This window comes from Canis lupus, chromosome 3 (assembly GCF_011100685.1).
Source record: "Canis lupus familiaris isolate Mischka breed German Shepherd chromosome 3, alternate assembly UU_Cfam_GSD_1.0, whole genome shotgun sequence".
NCBI lineage: Eukaryota > Metazoa > Chordata > Mammalia > Carnivora > Canidae > Canis > Canis lupus.
The window spans coordinates 79,767,217-79,783,398 of NC_049224.1; positions in this window are offsets into that span (position 1 = coordinate 79,767,217).

The following is a 16,182-nucleotide window of genomic DNA, read 5'->3' on the forward strand; positions in this document are numbered from 1 at the left end:
AAAACTGTTGTATATCTGTGGGATGGATATATGTTTATTGAACTTTAATTTCTTTAGACTTAAAATGGCAACTAATAACACAGATGTAGGGCAGCCCAGTGGCTCAGTGGTTTAGCACCGCCTTCAGCCCGGGGTGTGATCCTGGAGACCTGGGATCCAGTCCCACATCGGGCTCCCTGCATGGAGCCTGCTCCTCCCTCTGCCTGTGTCTCTGCCTCTCTCTCTCTCTCTCTCTCTCTCTCTCTCTCTCTGTGTCTCTCATGAATAAATGAATAAACTGTTCTAAAAAAATAATAATACAGATGTAAATTATTTATTTCTTAATAAAAAGAAAGCATGCATTTATTTAGTATAAAATCACTTCCCTTCAAATTTGGAAAGTAATTTAAAATAAATAACATTGCCTATTGAGGACAAGAACTCATAAATTATTCTGTGATTCCTCAGAAACTAGAAATATGCTAATACATACTGGGCACACACTATGTTCTTATTGTCTACCAAATTGTAGGCTTTTAATTTTAAATTTTAATTGTAGACCTTTCATTGTAAATTTTGTTTATATTTGATTGATTTGTCTCCATTATACACATATACATAAGATGTGTATGTGTGCCAATGCACTCATTTCTATAATTTTACTAACTTAGGGGCAGAACTGTTCTGTATTTTCTTTCTACATTGTAAAATAGGGATAATAAGTTTCTGTGAATACTGAGAGGGCTAATATACACAAAATACTAACAAAGGGAAAAACTAATTTTGGGCATTTTTAATGATCATTCAATATCTTTAGTCAAATGATATTGAATGTTGTGTATTTAAACTTGTTTTATTATCAACTGTTTTTTATCAATCTAGTCTTAAATATAAAAAGGAAGACAAGATTTAATATCATTGTTTTCAGAGTACGCTACGTTTTTGGTGAGCAATGTGATAAATAGCCTTTTTTTTTTCCTTTTATGCATAAAATCTCATTCTACTTTCCAAAGTCTTAAGGTTGGTATTTCTAAAATTACAGGAAGATAAATTCACAAAATAAATCACCAGAATACTTAAAATCATAAATTTATTTTTTTAGATATTATGCTTTTGTGCAAAATTCCTGTGTCTAGAAGTTTTCCAAGCATAAAAGACTCAGAGAACTTTTATTTTTTTATTTTTATTTTTTTATAAATTTCCTTTTTTTAAATTTTTTAAATTTATTTATGATAGTCACACACAGAGAGAGAGAGAGAGAGAGAGAGAGAGAGGCAGAGACATAGGCAGAGGGAGAAGCAGGCTCCGTGGGATTCGATCCAGGGTCTCCATGATCGCGCCCCGGGCCAAAGGCAGGCACCAAACAGCTGCGCCACCCATGGATCCCAAGAGAACTTTTAAAACTAGAAATAATGATTACTAGTAGAATTGATTCAGCTCATCAGATATATACAAATATTCACCAAATTAAGTAGTCTTTGTACACAACATAATTGGTCAGTTCCAACATTTTAGAAAAATGAAAGGTTTAAAATATCCTACTATTTCAAATAACAGAACGAGTGTACACTAATCTAAAAGTTAAAAGAGAAGAGATCATTCATTTTTGCTTTATGTATATTCTTAAAAAACTGATGCTTTAAAAAGACCATTTGCTTATTATTAATTTTTAAAAGATTGATCAGGTAATTTAGTCTTAAATATGCAATAAATGAAATTGATGAAAATCTTTCTGGTGGTCAGAGTCAATATTTGAGTGTGTATATCTCTTGAGAAAGGAAAACTGTCTCTATCCCCAGAGCCTGAGGGACTCTACCATAGTCCAGGATGTGACCATCAGGATTTTAGGACAAGACAAATCTATTTGTCAAGGGTAGACTACCATTAATAAAATTCATCAGACTAGGAAGAAAATTAAAAAGAAAATTGATTCATTTATAATGAGAAATAGAGCCTCTAAGGAGGCACTCTTGGATACAACAAATTCATTCAATATGTGTGAGATAATTTGCATAGTTCTCTTATGATTCATTATGTATTGATATGAAAATGTCAGTTTTAAGGACATTTTTCTCATTTCCATATTCTTTGGGAAATCTTCACTGAAGCTACTCCCTCATTTCCCATAATGCGATATCCTCTTTCTTCACCTCCCCAAAGGGAGAAAAAAAATCAAATATTGTTGACAAGTGTAAGGTCTATTGTGCCAATTTTTAAACCTGTATCTATTGTGAGAACATTCAGCCAAATTTTCACCTAAAAATAATCTAATTCTGTGCTTACATCTATCTAATTACATTGTGCCTGATAATGCATTATGTGTGGTTTTTGTTTCCTTTGGTTTTTAGATACATTATTCCTTGTAGGTGCCTTTCTTCCAGTGTACAGAATCCGCTGTCCGCTCTACATCCGCTTTGTCCTTGCAGAATCATGGTAATCAGCTTCTCTTTATGTTCTGGGGTTGATGTTTCTCACCTATGGCAACCATGTCATCTTCCAATATAGAAGTATATATACATGATACCCCTTCCCACACATTTTTAAAGATCTTATAGGAAATCTATCATCTTTGTTGATAAAGTTTGAGATGCTGGACTAGTTCACATTTAAAGTGTCGTCTTTCTATTGTATTTTAAATAATGCATATTCTCAAAGTAGAATCAAGTGTATTTTCCTATCCTTATTAAACTTTTTCAACAGCATTCAAATTTAATGAATGTCTTTAATACAACGTTTTGGTTTGAGAGACAACAATTTTAGCACATTTCTAAGATTATAGTTTGTCCATTTATGGGCACTAAAAAGTCCAACTACTTATTTTTTCTCATAAAGACATCTTGGCTGAAAATCTTTCCATGTTTCTATATTAGTTGCCAAGGTCTAAGAAAAATGTTCAGGATTATCAATAACTTTTCTTTGTTATCAGGGCATGGCTAGAAGTAGTTGGAAAACAGAACTCCCAAACATGCAGAACTCTCTAATCCAAATATTTTTTTTTCATTTATAGCCATGTGGAAATAAAGATTTTAACAATGGACTCAAAGTTTTGAACACAAAATAAATTTCCATTTTAGCTCAGTTCACAATGAAACTTTCAGAATCTAAAAAGCAAGTATAGTTCTTTTATAATATGCTAAAAGTGTTCAAGATGTTATGAACTGAGTATTATTCAGTAACCTACACTAATCTCGTAATTAATGCTCCTTCAGCCGCTAGAGAAATAGTCAATATTATCTCAATAAAAATTTTTATATAACTGAACAAAAATATTAAAATTGCAGTTGTATATTCTTTGAGCTATCTAATGGAAAATTTAGCATTGCAATTAGGATAAACTTATTCCAGGGACCTAGGGAACTCTAACTTCATAGTTCTCAATAAATAACCCTTTCTTGTGCTTTCAGCCAAGGGAATTATATGTAAATTAATACAATGAGACAAAACAAACTATATTTATTATGAGGTGGAGTTACTTCTCTGATCACGTCACAGAATCCTATTAAATTAGAATGGATCACGTGAAAGATTCTTTTGGCTATTGTCTAATTAGCCCAGTATCACAGCAGGTTTTTCTCCCAGGTCAGGGCTGTACAATTTCCTGATAACATTCTAACATTTTTCTCAGGGGAACTTTCAACAGATATATCATTTCTTTTGCACTTCTGAAAGGCATAGGTATGGTTGTGTTTGAAGACCTTTGCACCTGCTGTTCTCTCCCGTCTGTCTCCTGTTTGTCTCTCACTTTCTTCAAGTCCTGATTCAAATTTCACTTTTTCTAGCCATTCTACTTAAATTAACTACCTCTTTAGATTTCCTATTTCCCTTTTCTTAGTTTTTTTGATCATTAGCTAGGTACAAATTCCTAAGGTATCATATATTCACTCACTTGACTTACTTCTTAAATCTCCTTCTAAGATAATACCTCCTAGACAAGGATAGAGAGTCCAATGTGTATGTCCCAATAATACAATACACTAGATATTACTAGAGAGTCAACACCTGAGTGTCACCTGAGAGTCATCAACTTACAACCAACACTGTGGACCCTGATAGCTCAATCTTCATAGTCTATGGCATGTAATATTCAATAAATATTGTGCAATGGGTGGATAAATTGCTCTCATTTATTTTTTAGTCTTTTATCAGAGTAGTAATGTATGCATCTTTATGAAAAGTTTCCCTTTCCCAAAGCAATCACATATCCTTTTGGAAATAACATATATCTTCATGGGAGCATGCCAAAATAAATGGCAATATATCTTAGAAATTATTTTATAATAATATATAGGCATCTATCAAGTTTTTTATAGCAACATTCTTTCTCATCATTTGTGTGGCTGCATCATAGGTTGTTTCATTTCCCTAGGGCTCTTTTACGAATACTTAATATAGTGTTGGTAATAAATAATGATTAACTCAGATTATTTTAAATGTAATAGTGCCCTGTATGGAAGCAGACAACAAGGGCAGTTTTGGATGGAATGATCAGAAGATGCTAAATTGGTGATATTTGAGTCAAAATCTGAAGGAAGTGAGGGAATGAGACAAAAAGAAATCTAGAACACAGATTTCTAGCAGCAGACATAACAAATGCAAAGGCCTGGAAACTGGAAAATATTTCTGATGTGCTTGGGAAAGGTCAACAGGAACAAATTGGCTTTTGCCAGTTTTCCTGAGAAAAAAGTTGGAACAATCCTAGGAAAATGTAAGCCATGTTTTCTGGAGAACGTTATCTTGAAAAAACAAAAAGGATTGTTTGGCTACACAATGTTCTGTTTCTCTGCCTCCAGCCCATTACCTTAAAAACACATAATAATAGTTTAGGCTAAAATGGTCTCTGCGTCTCCTCCATAGCTAATAGTGTGTACATAAATAAATAATATTAAGTAAAGGGATGCATATTTCTAAGTTCTCATGAAAAGAGAGTGAAAAAGAATTTCAAATTTACTGTGGAAGTTACTAGCAGAGAGGAGGCTCAAATTTGGAAGTTTCTACGAGAAGAGTCTATGAACTCTATCATTAGTAATATCATAGGAGCATTTAAGTCCTTGATTATAATTAGGTGCCTCCATTCTTACAAGAAGGATGACAACAATCAGCCTTTCAACTGGATAGACATTGCCAAATTTCTAATTTCTGGGTACCTGCGGCTCACACACTATCTTCTAATGAACCGTTTCCCGACCTTTCTAGCTGTCTGGTCATTGTGATGGATTTAAACATGGACATAGAACAAGATGACTAAATCAGTATCTACCCAGGACTTTTCTTAACAAGTTTCTGAGAAAGAAAGTGCTAGTCCCGGGTGAGATGTGAATATTGGGAGACTCTCATGACTACTACATACAGAAACTAAGTCTGTTCAAAGAATGGAAAGAGACAAAGGCGTTGTTGGAGTCACTGGGCCCAGCCAACCCTGAAGTCTATTGTATGGATTTTCCGTTTTAAGGGTCAAGAAAAACTACTTCATTGCATCATCTCCTCCCTCCCTTGCTTCAATTCCCTTTCTTCTTTCTTTTGGCTTATTTGAAATGGTCTCTTTGTTACATGCAACTAAAGTGTCCTTAATTAAATTTATTAATCTAATATTTAATCTAAGTTCACATCTACTTTATATCCTGTGCCTAGGACAGTATCTAGGAAATAGGTATTGCTGAACTATAAATGAGTTTGCTCAGGATACAATGAAGTCTTAATTACCAGGATATCTTTCTTTCCCTGTAATGTGATTTTGCATGTTTCTTGTTTGATCTTAACCTCAGAAGCCACCTAACCCTTCTTTTTTTCTTTCCCAAGATTTTAATTTCTTTATTCCTGAAACACAGAGAGGCAGAGAGACAAGGCAGAGGGAGAACCAGGCTTCCTGCAGGGAGCCCAATGCAGGACTCCATCCCAGGACCTGGGGGTCATGACCTGATCTGAAAGCAGACAGTCAACCACTGAGCCACCCAGGTACCCCCTCCCCCCATTTAACCCTTCTTATTACCAAGTCTTGATGGGAAAGTCACTGTACCCATTTGATAATATTCATTAAATAATTATTATGTACCTAAATTTAATATTTACTAAAAAGTTTGAGGCACAAAGCCCTATGCTTGGTACTAAAGATAACTTTTAGACTTAACCTAATTTTTTCCCAATGCTTAAGAGATTTTTGTGAAATTGTTAGAAAGTAGAGTAACAGAAAGACTGACAGCTCTAATATAAATTAAAAAAGATGAAGTGTATTTGATAAATGTTGGACATAACCAGTTATTAAATAGCCTCTAAGAAAGCTAAAACATTAATTTCTCTATCACCTGATATTATAACCATAGGATATGCATGGGTTAAGTCTCTGAAAGAGAAATGAAAGAAGACACATTACAATAAAGTGCTTTTTGGAAATATATTGACTAAGTCTGGGGCATTCCATATGTACTGTCCCCAACTCATAATGCAGGCATGGTATGTAACCAATAGGAGGTTAAAAGTGCTCTGTTGGCCTCAGTTCACCTAAGCATTTCCCATATTGCTATTATAATAAAATTCCTAAAATGCATAATTTTATCTATTGCTCCCAAGCTTAAAGCCTTTCAAAAGCTGGATGGTGACCTCAAGATAAAGTTCTTTCCCCTGCCTCTTCAGACTCTCACCACCAACTACCTGGCACTGAGCCATCTCAAATACTGCTGGGATGACAAATACTTGTTTCAGTGGTTTTTAGTATTTTTTCACAGTCCTTTCCTGGTCAAAAACTCTCCATCATTCAGGACTCTGTTTACTATTTCTTTTTTTTTTTTTTTTTTTCCATTTCAAAGCTTTTCTTCATCCCCTGCAGATTTCTCCATGGCAAAAATTTAGAATAATGACCCTGCATCTCTGGTACCTAGCACTTGGAAAACATTCAATTAGTATTTGTTGAGTGTATAAGTCAGTGAATGAGTGAATGACTGATTACCGAAAAAGACTAACTTGAATTTCATCTCAGACCTTGATTCATCTCTCTTCGCTGTTTTTAGGCTTACCCCTGGTTAGAGAAAGAGCACAAGATTAAATGATTTTCTGAAGCTTCATTTAGCTTTTGCCTTGAAAAGTAAATTATGTATTTTTTGCCTTGCTAGATATCAAAATGACTCTAATCACACCTGGAAAAAGCAGAATGATATCTATACACCTCAAAATAAAATTATAAAAAATTCTGCCTGTTTCCTAATCTGTGTTTTCAGCTCAGCAGCAGAAAATGCAAGCCTTTTGTCATCTCCACTTTCTGTCACTGAAGATAATAGCAATGCTTGGTTAATGGTTCAAGGAAAATAAAATGAGCCCACCGAGTTCTCTGTTTTATTTATTCTATTATGATATTTTATAGCATGCAATTTCATTTATGGCACTATTTATCATTAAGTAATATACCATAAGTGATGTGACAGGACTTAAAATAATGAGAAAATATAAATATAATATTTTATCTGTTTAACTTCAAATTTAGGATTGGAAAGGATGCAAGGCATCTGAAGGTGGAATTTTCAGGGGATACTGACTCAAACAAACAAATTGGAAAGTTCTAGAGAAAGAGACTTGTTCTCAGATGCCTTTTAAACAGGTTGAACTAGTAACCATTTGTCCACACCGATTACTCTTAGATCATTTAAATATATTTGTTAAAATATTATGAAACATTAGTGCTACTTCCTGCCAAAAATAACTTTCAAAATGTTCCCGTGCCATTAAACATTTTGAGATTACTGGCACCTCAACGTATTTGAAGTAGTTTATATGTTTTTTTTTCCCCTTTTGTTGTTCACATGAGCTAATGGACTTATTATAATTCTTTTACAATTAGCACTCTGTTTCTCTATTCCCGATAATTCTCAAATTGTCTAGTTAATTTTTTTATGTTGAATTCACAATATAAAAGAGATTATTTCTCCTGTTGGTTTCTCATTCTCTTTTGACAACAAGCCCCACAAGTATCAATTCAGTGACTCTCACTTATAAGTCTCCTCAAACTTACTAAGTGAAAATATATTTATTGACTCACATAGGCTTATGTTAGTACAGGTGGATTCAGTATTTTAAAATATTGTTTTATTTCCTCCTCTTAAGTCTTCTGCCCTTTGTTTGGGCTTCAGATGGTAGCTCCATATTCAGACTCAACAGAAAATGATTGACTCTATTTCAACAAACCCAGCAAAAATCTTACTGTATGTTCCCAATGCTTGTTGAAGCAGACGTCTATCTCTGAAGCAAAGGTGTTATCCAGAATATAATAATAATAATAATAATAATAATAATTAATAATTATCAGTGGTCAGACTTGAGTTACTAAAAAGAGCATGGAAATATGCAGAGTAGTCTAATAATAATAATAATAATAATAATAATATTGATGTTCAAAGCAGATAAAATATAGTACTACAATACAATTTTGAACCAATGATTTAAATACATATATGTCAAGAAATATATGCCTAGGAATATGAAATGATTTGTATTTTTCTTACTAAGGCAGGTATGTGCTAATCACACAGTCACAAATTACCCTAAATATACTGTGTAGTAACTTTTTCTTTTAACCCCGATGTTAATTTTTAATGTTTACCAAAAGAGAGGAGATAAGGAGTTCTAAATAAATTATGGACAAAATAAATAAAACAAAATAAAAAACTTGGGGATACTGATAAATATGATTAGTTCCTTAGGAAAGTTGCTGTTATTTATTTTATTATTATTTTTTTAAGGGTTTATTTATTTATTTTTTTTTATTCATGAAAGATACAGAGAGAGAGAAAGAGAGAGAGAGAGAGGCAGAGACACAGGCAGAGGGAGAAGCAGGATCCACTCAGGGAGCCTGATGTGGGATTCGATCCTGGGACTCCAGGATCAGGCCCTGGGCTGAAGGCTGCGCTAAACTGCTGAGCCACCCAGGGTTTCCCAATTGCTATTATTTAAACATGTAGTTGATCCTGGTGTCCTATGCAAAAATAACTGTATTGAAACCTAAGAAATGGAATATCATTGATATTCATGCAAATTTCAAGTTTATTCTCTGCCAGAACATGTATTTTAAAAATAATACCAAACTAGAATTGAGTTTTTACCCTACTTTGATAGAAAGTGTGATATGATTCCATATGTCTGATTAATGTTGGATTTCTGAAACATAGCTATTAATTATTCCTCTGCTGTATTATATACAGTTATAAAATATAGTAAAAGGCTTAATTGAGGAAAATAGTCCAATATATTTATTAAGAGTGTATGCAAAGCGTTTGGCTTCCAATTTTGTTTAATTAAACTTTGTTAATTTCTTACAACCCTATATTTGGACCAAAATTTTAAATTTTCTCCTTACATTTTGGTAATAGAATTCAAAGGAGAGTGTCAGTGAGCATAGGTAAAAAGCTTTGATTTAGAATGCTCAGAATTAATAAGATAATGATGAAACATTTTTCATTTTTATATACTCAAATTAAAAAAAAAGAAACTGTTGCAAAGTATAAGTGGCTCTGTAATTAAAATATCATTATTTACTGAAAGGATATGAAATGGAACGTTGAAATAACAAGCAAAAAGGAATGTCAGATTACAGAAATGAATAAATAATGAAATACTTCATCAAGACCTTGGTATTACATGAAGTGTTGATAAAAATGCTAAATTTGCCAATGGACACTTCCATCAACTGAATGACTAGAGAAAGATTTGAGCAAGATTTTAATCTTTTAAAAGTGTAGTCATCAAAAATATAAAGAGATAACATAACAACAACACACATAGTAGTTCACGGAACAATTTAGTGCACTGCAAGTACAATGAATATTGACAAAAGTTGTGAAGAGTATTAGCCTTTGCAACTGCTCAACTAATAATTAGTAGTGAGCTCAAAAGAGCTTCACGTTTAAGATTAAAAGCAGATGATTTAATAATGAGTGGATAATAAAATTATTTATTTATTTATTTGACAAAGTTTGTGATGTGTTAGCAAGTTATTCACTCATTTCCAAAAGGAAATTAAGAATAAGAATAAGAATAAGAATAAGAATAAGAATAAGAATAAGAATGAATAAGAATGAATAAGAATAAGAATGGTCAATGCTAATTTAACTCATGGATATTTTACTTAAATTTAAAATACACTTTTAAAAATGAGATGTGTATCAGGCTCCTGTAGAGAGCCTGCTTCTGCCTCTGCCTGTGTCTCTGCCTCTCTCTCTCTGTCTCTCATGAATAAATAAATAAAAGCTTTTATTTTTAGTAAATAAAATCTTAAAAAAAGAGATGTAATAGTACTTTCTTATTGCCACATTGTTGGAAATATAATATATAATTATATATATATTTCACAAAATTTAATCTTTTTTTAAATCTTTTTTTAAAATTTATCATTGTGTATAGTAATGGTAGAATTTTAAAATAAAAAGAATACTTTATTTGTCAACCAAAATTAACGATAGCTGATGTTGTTAGCAGCTATTGATTGATCATCTGGAAGAATAAAGAGATTTATTTATAGGAGAAAAAGTAATACCTTATTTTCCCAACCCATCACATAGTTTCATATTCTTAGAGTGAATGTCTATAATCTGCTGACTAATTTTGAAAATGTTTATGATTCCAAATAAAATGGCATTTAAAATTGATGTTATAAAATTACATTTATTATTTTGCATGCATATTGAAGTGGTATGATCTTTTTATTATGGCCATGGTTATAACTATCAGATGAGTTAAAAAAATGCTTGATCTATTTTAAAATGTATCATTTAAAAAAAATCCACAATGACTATTACGCTAGCTCTTATCTATGTACAAATTTTAATCAATAGATGTGAGTACCACAAACTGTTCATTTATATCATTTTATATGCATTTATTATTCATTTATATGTCTTTACATATTGAATTTGTCTTTTTCATTCCATATGCAAAAAAGTTAAACTAAACATAAAGCTAGATAATCATAACCACAAAGAAGGGTTCAAAAATAATCTTTAGAGTAGATATTTAAATGAGCATAATTTAGTGATCATCAAATACTTTTTTATTTTATTTTTATTTATTTATGATAGTCAGAGAGAGAGAGAGAGAGAGAGGGGCAGAGACACAGGCAGAGGGAGAAGCAAGCTCCATGCACCGGGAGCCCGACGTGGGATTCGATCCCGGGGCCTCCAGGATCGCGTCCTGGGCCAAAGGCAGGCGCTAAACTGCTGTGCCACCCAGGGATCCCAAATACTTTTATTTTAATCATTTTCTGAGGATCATGACAGTTTAAACTTTCATTCTTTAGAAAATCTGTTAATTCATGTTATGTCAAATATCTGCATTGAAATAATCAAATTCCCATTAAGATCCATGGAGAAGGCAGAAAATAAAACCAAATATGTGTAGTAACATTTTCTGAAAATTAAAATTGCACAATTACTAAAATGTTTTTGGGTGTTTAAGAAAACTCTTCTTGTCAATATCTCAGGACTAATAGAAGTTGGTTGGCTATTGTAAAAAGGTAACATAAATGGGGAGTCCTAATCAGTGATACAAAATATACTGCAATTTGATTTTAAATTCATATATGGAAATTCACTTACATTTACCAATATTTTAGTAGGAAATCAGACTTATCTCTTAAAATAGGCAAAAACTTGAACTAAAAAGCACAGTGAAGAATGTTTTGTGACTTTTATTTTTTTCTTCCAGTTGTTTCCAGTGTCTTCCATTAAGAATCTTTTAACAACTTTATCAAATCCTTCCGAGCATCCACTTCCTGCGTGATAGATCTCAGGGCCAGTCAGATAAAATTACTTGTTTTTACTCAACACATTATACATTATACATCCACCTGCATCAAATTATGACTAATAAAAATGACATTTTTTCATCTTTAAATTACTGTTATGAGTTATATAAAAAATTTTTTCATTGCTATTGGAGGAATCTTACTAACATCTTAGACTGACTTTATTTTCATTGTTCATATAACATACTATAGTCCCATGATCATTGTTTTTTACTTTAATTCTTTAATATCTAATTTGAAATACCCTTTTAAGTCTTCCATTTTATACACCTGTAAATCAGCACTGCTACTTTGTTGTTGAGAGATTGGGCTTACTTTACATACACTCCTCTTTTTATATTCATGCCTCATTTTATAATGCAGACAAAGAGAGGCAACATATTTCATTTCATTAATATGTCATCAGTGTCTACAAGAATATGTGCCATATTAAATATTCAATAAAATTTTATTTAATTAATGAATTAAATAAAGCAACAATCTTCCCATTTTATCATAATCTCAATGGATTAGCAATATAGTTGTTTATGGACATATAGTTGCCTAATAAATGTTCCACTGATTGAAACGATTCTTACTACTCCCTATAAACACATTAGATAGTATTTTAGTATTTTCCCCCTCATTTAGTTTTTTCAGCATTATTAGAATTATAATAGATGATGTTTTAATTGATGATAAAAATGAGTTTGTTTGTTTTGCATCCATTAGTAGAAACCAAAGGTTTTCATCACCAATAGGACTATTGTAGTATTAGGATTATGATAAATAGTGCACTTAATAAATACATCAGATTTTTTCAGGGATTATTGACATTAAAAATTAGTATTTTTCTTTAAATATTTGAATATTAAATTCACAACATTTTCCTTTGTGTTAAGTAGTTACACCATAAAGATTGTTGGAAACTGAATATATGTATAATGCATTCACAACAAATAGACATTTTTACTCTTTTAATTCATTTCTGTTTGGATGCAAATGGAAGTGACACATTTAATAAACTCCTGACTTTTTAGAAGTGCATTAGAATAGAGTTGGAGCTTATAATCACATTCTCTTTAGAATTTATTTCATATGACTGAAAACAAAGTCACCCTTATTTACAAATGTTGATCTGTAAATGTGAACAAAAACAATACGATAAAGGTTAGGCTTTGAAGTAAATGGAAACATATGAGTAAAATAAAACTCTTCTAATGACACATCAGTGAGACAATAAAACCCATTAATATGACCACATTGTGATTTTTTTTAACAACAGCAGAGAAAATGGAGTGACAAAGTCATAGTAGTTAATACAATTAGACAACTGAAAAATACAGAACAATTAAAAGAAAAAGTAATATTCTATTTAAGTACCTGATAGTATTGGTAACCTTTTTCCCATGTCAGTATGATCTCTAAAAACAATGTATTTTACAGCACATATTAAGTCATGCATATTTTTAGTTTGAATACTAAATACAGACTTTTTTTCAGTATAGTAACCAGTTCTGTTCTAAAAGTGATTATAAAAATACAAACAATGGAAAGGAACTAACTTGAGTAAGGACGCCAAAATTAGTGGTGATTTTTATAGAGATATATTTTCTATATTCGTTGAGTATTGTACAAATTTCTCTATATCTGTATATAGGTAAATATACATTATTTATTAAATCATATCTCTATTTTAATTAGATAACTCATTTTGTTATGAAAAATATCTCTGAAAATACAGTTCTATAATACGATAAGAATTTAGTTAAAAAACTGACCTATATTCTACAAAGCCATAGACAAACCACTGATCTGCAGGATCCATATTCAGAGTGAAGGGGGAGAAATATTCCAGTTAATACTGATAATAATGCTAAAAAGTATATTTAAACTCAAAATAGAATAATTTATTTGATATTTGAATTGACCTTATATCAGGGGACATAGTGATTTTTAACAAAGAACTTTAATTTTATTTTTAAAAGGTCTAAGAAGGTAAAAAAAATAAAACCTCTTTAAGTTCATCATATGTATATTTTTGCAGTATACAGCACATGACTAAAACACCTGCAGACTTAACTACATCTGTAACTGATTCTTATTTATCTATACATTTTTAATGCAACAAACTGTTCTAAAGACTATATATCCAAGCTTATAGAAATAAACCTAAGTGACTTGACAAAAAAACACAGTGAAAAAAAACTCTAATAAATCTTTTTACACTTACTTTACATTCACATGAGGAAATTGACTCTCAAGTGGTTACTTGTATTGTCAAGCAAGGTTAGACTTCTGAGGATAAAGAATTGTACTTGACACTATTTTTGTCTGTGATGATTGAGAATCATGTCATGATATCCATTGTTTTAAAGTCTATCACATAACTGAACAGTAGAGAACTAGAACAAAATTAAATCAATAAAAACAATGTTTTGTCTGTGGACATAGAAGGATGAACTTTACTGTCTCAGAAAATAAAATAAAGAATCAACATATCACAATGTTCCACAGTATTTCTCTGTATTAGTTTATAATGCATAAATCTATGTCTATTTGGATGATATTTAATATACTATAATAAAATAAATGATAATTATTTAATGGTACTGAATAACTTCTTACCTAGATGATGCTAAAGAGGATATAGATATGTAACATTTTAAAAGTGGAAATTAGAATAAGCATTTTAAAAAATATATCTTTTGGGAAAGCATATCATTCAAAGGCCTTTCTTACCTTCCTTCTGTAGTCAAATTAATATCATACAGGAATAAACCCACAAATTCAAGGCAAAATAATGGGACCCTCAATGAGGAGGTGCTGCAGGATATTTTGGACTTTTGCTTTATAATGTTACCATGGTGAGTATTTTCAAAAAGACTTCCAGTAATGAGAATCTTACAAATATTAGATAAATTACACTAACAGAATGGAAATAGGGTGATTCAAAATTAGTTAAAAAAATAGTGACTGGATACAAAGAAGATACAAAAGAAAACAAAGGAAGATCATAGAAGTATATTTGAATATATATCTAATTAAAATAAATGTTAATTTACTAAATCAGTTAAAAGGCAGTGATTGTCAGAATGTATAAAGAATAAAGAAAAGAAGGGCACCTGGGTGGAAGAAGAAGAGGAGGAGGAAGAGAAGAGCAGGGTGGGGAAGTTGGAGGCGGAGATGGAGGAGAAGACCACACATATGAGTGTTTTTTTGGTAGATTTTAATCATGATTGTCAAAAATTTGAAGTGACAAAGATTTCCTTTGGTTGTTTAATAAATAAACGAATTGTGGCCACACGTATATGGAATATTATTCAACAATAAAAATAAATAAACTATCAAGCCACAAAAAGATATGAAGGTAAATTTAATGCATATTATTTAGTAAAAGAAGCAAGTTGAAAGGCTACATTCAGTATGATCCCAACTATATGATATTCTTGAAAAGGCAAAAAATATAAAGGCAGGGAAAAATGAATATTTGCCAAGATTTTGGCAGAGAAGGGAGAAGGATGAATTGGTACAGCACGGAGGATTTTTAGAGCAACAACACTATTCTATATAATATCATAATAGTGAATACATGACTTTATGCATTTGGCAAAACTCATAGAACTACACAATCAGAAATGAACTTAATGTAAACTACGGACTTTAGTTCTCAATAATGTATAAATATTAGTTCAGTTATAACCAATGTACCACACCAAAGCAAGAAGTTAATAGGAAAAATTTACTGTGATTGAGGAGGGGAAGTATATGGAAATTTTCTGTACCTTCTGATCAATTTTTTGGTAAACTTAAGATGTTCTAAAAAATAGCTTATTAATAAAAACATAAATAAATATATAAGCAAATAAAAAATTAAATAGTCCTATAATAGAAGAATAATACTTCCATGTACCATAAAATTCACACTTACACAAACTTTCCATTGATTAACATACACCAACATGGCACTCAGAGGATGTAAAACATTTCCTCATACTAGAAATAATCTGCTTATTTCATTATCTTATCATAATTTTCTATCATCACTTGTGTAATTCTCTGAGTAGCACTCTTTGTTCTTAGCCAAACTGGCTGACACTTTAACTCATTTTCCCCCCCTTCTGCCTGTTAAATTTTATTCAGAGATCACTATCCAGAATATAGACAGTTTCCACCTTACAATGGTTTGGCTTACTACTTTTCAACTTTATGTTGGTGTGAAAGTAACACACTCAGTAGAGACCATATTTTGAATTTTGATCTTTTCCTGGGCTAGCAATATTCTGTAGGTTAGATACTCCCTTCTTTGCTTGACAGTGGCAACCACAGCTTCCCATCAGCCAGGAGATCACAAGGACAAATAACTGTTTTGTATCCATTACAACCATTCTGTTTTTCCTAACAGTACAGTACTCAATAAATTACACCAGCTAATCAATATTTTA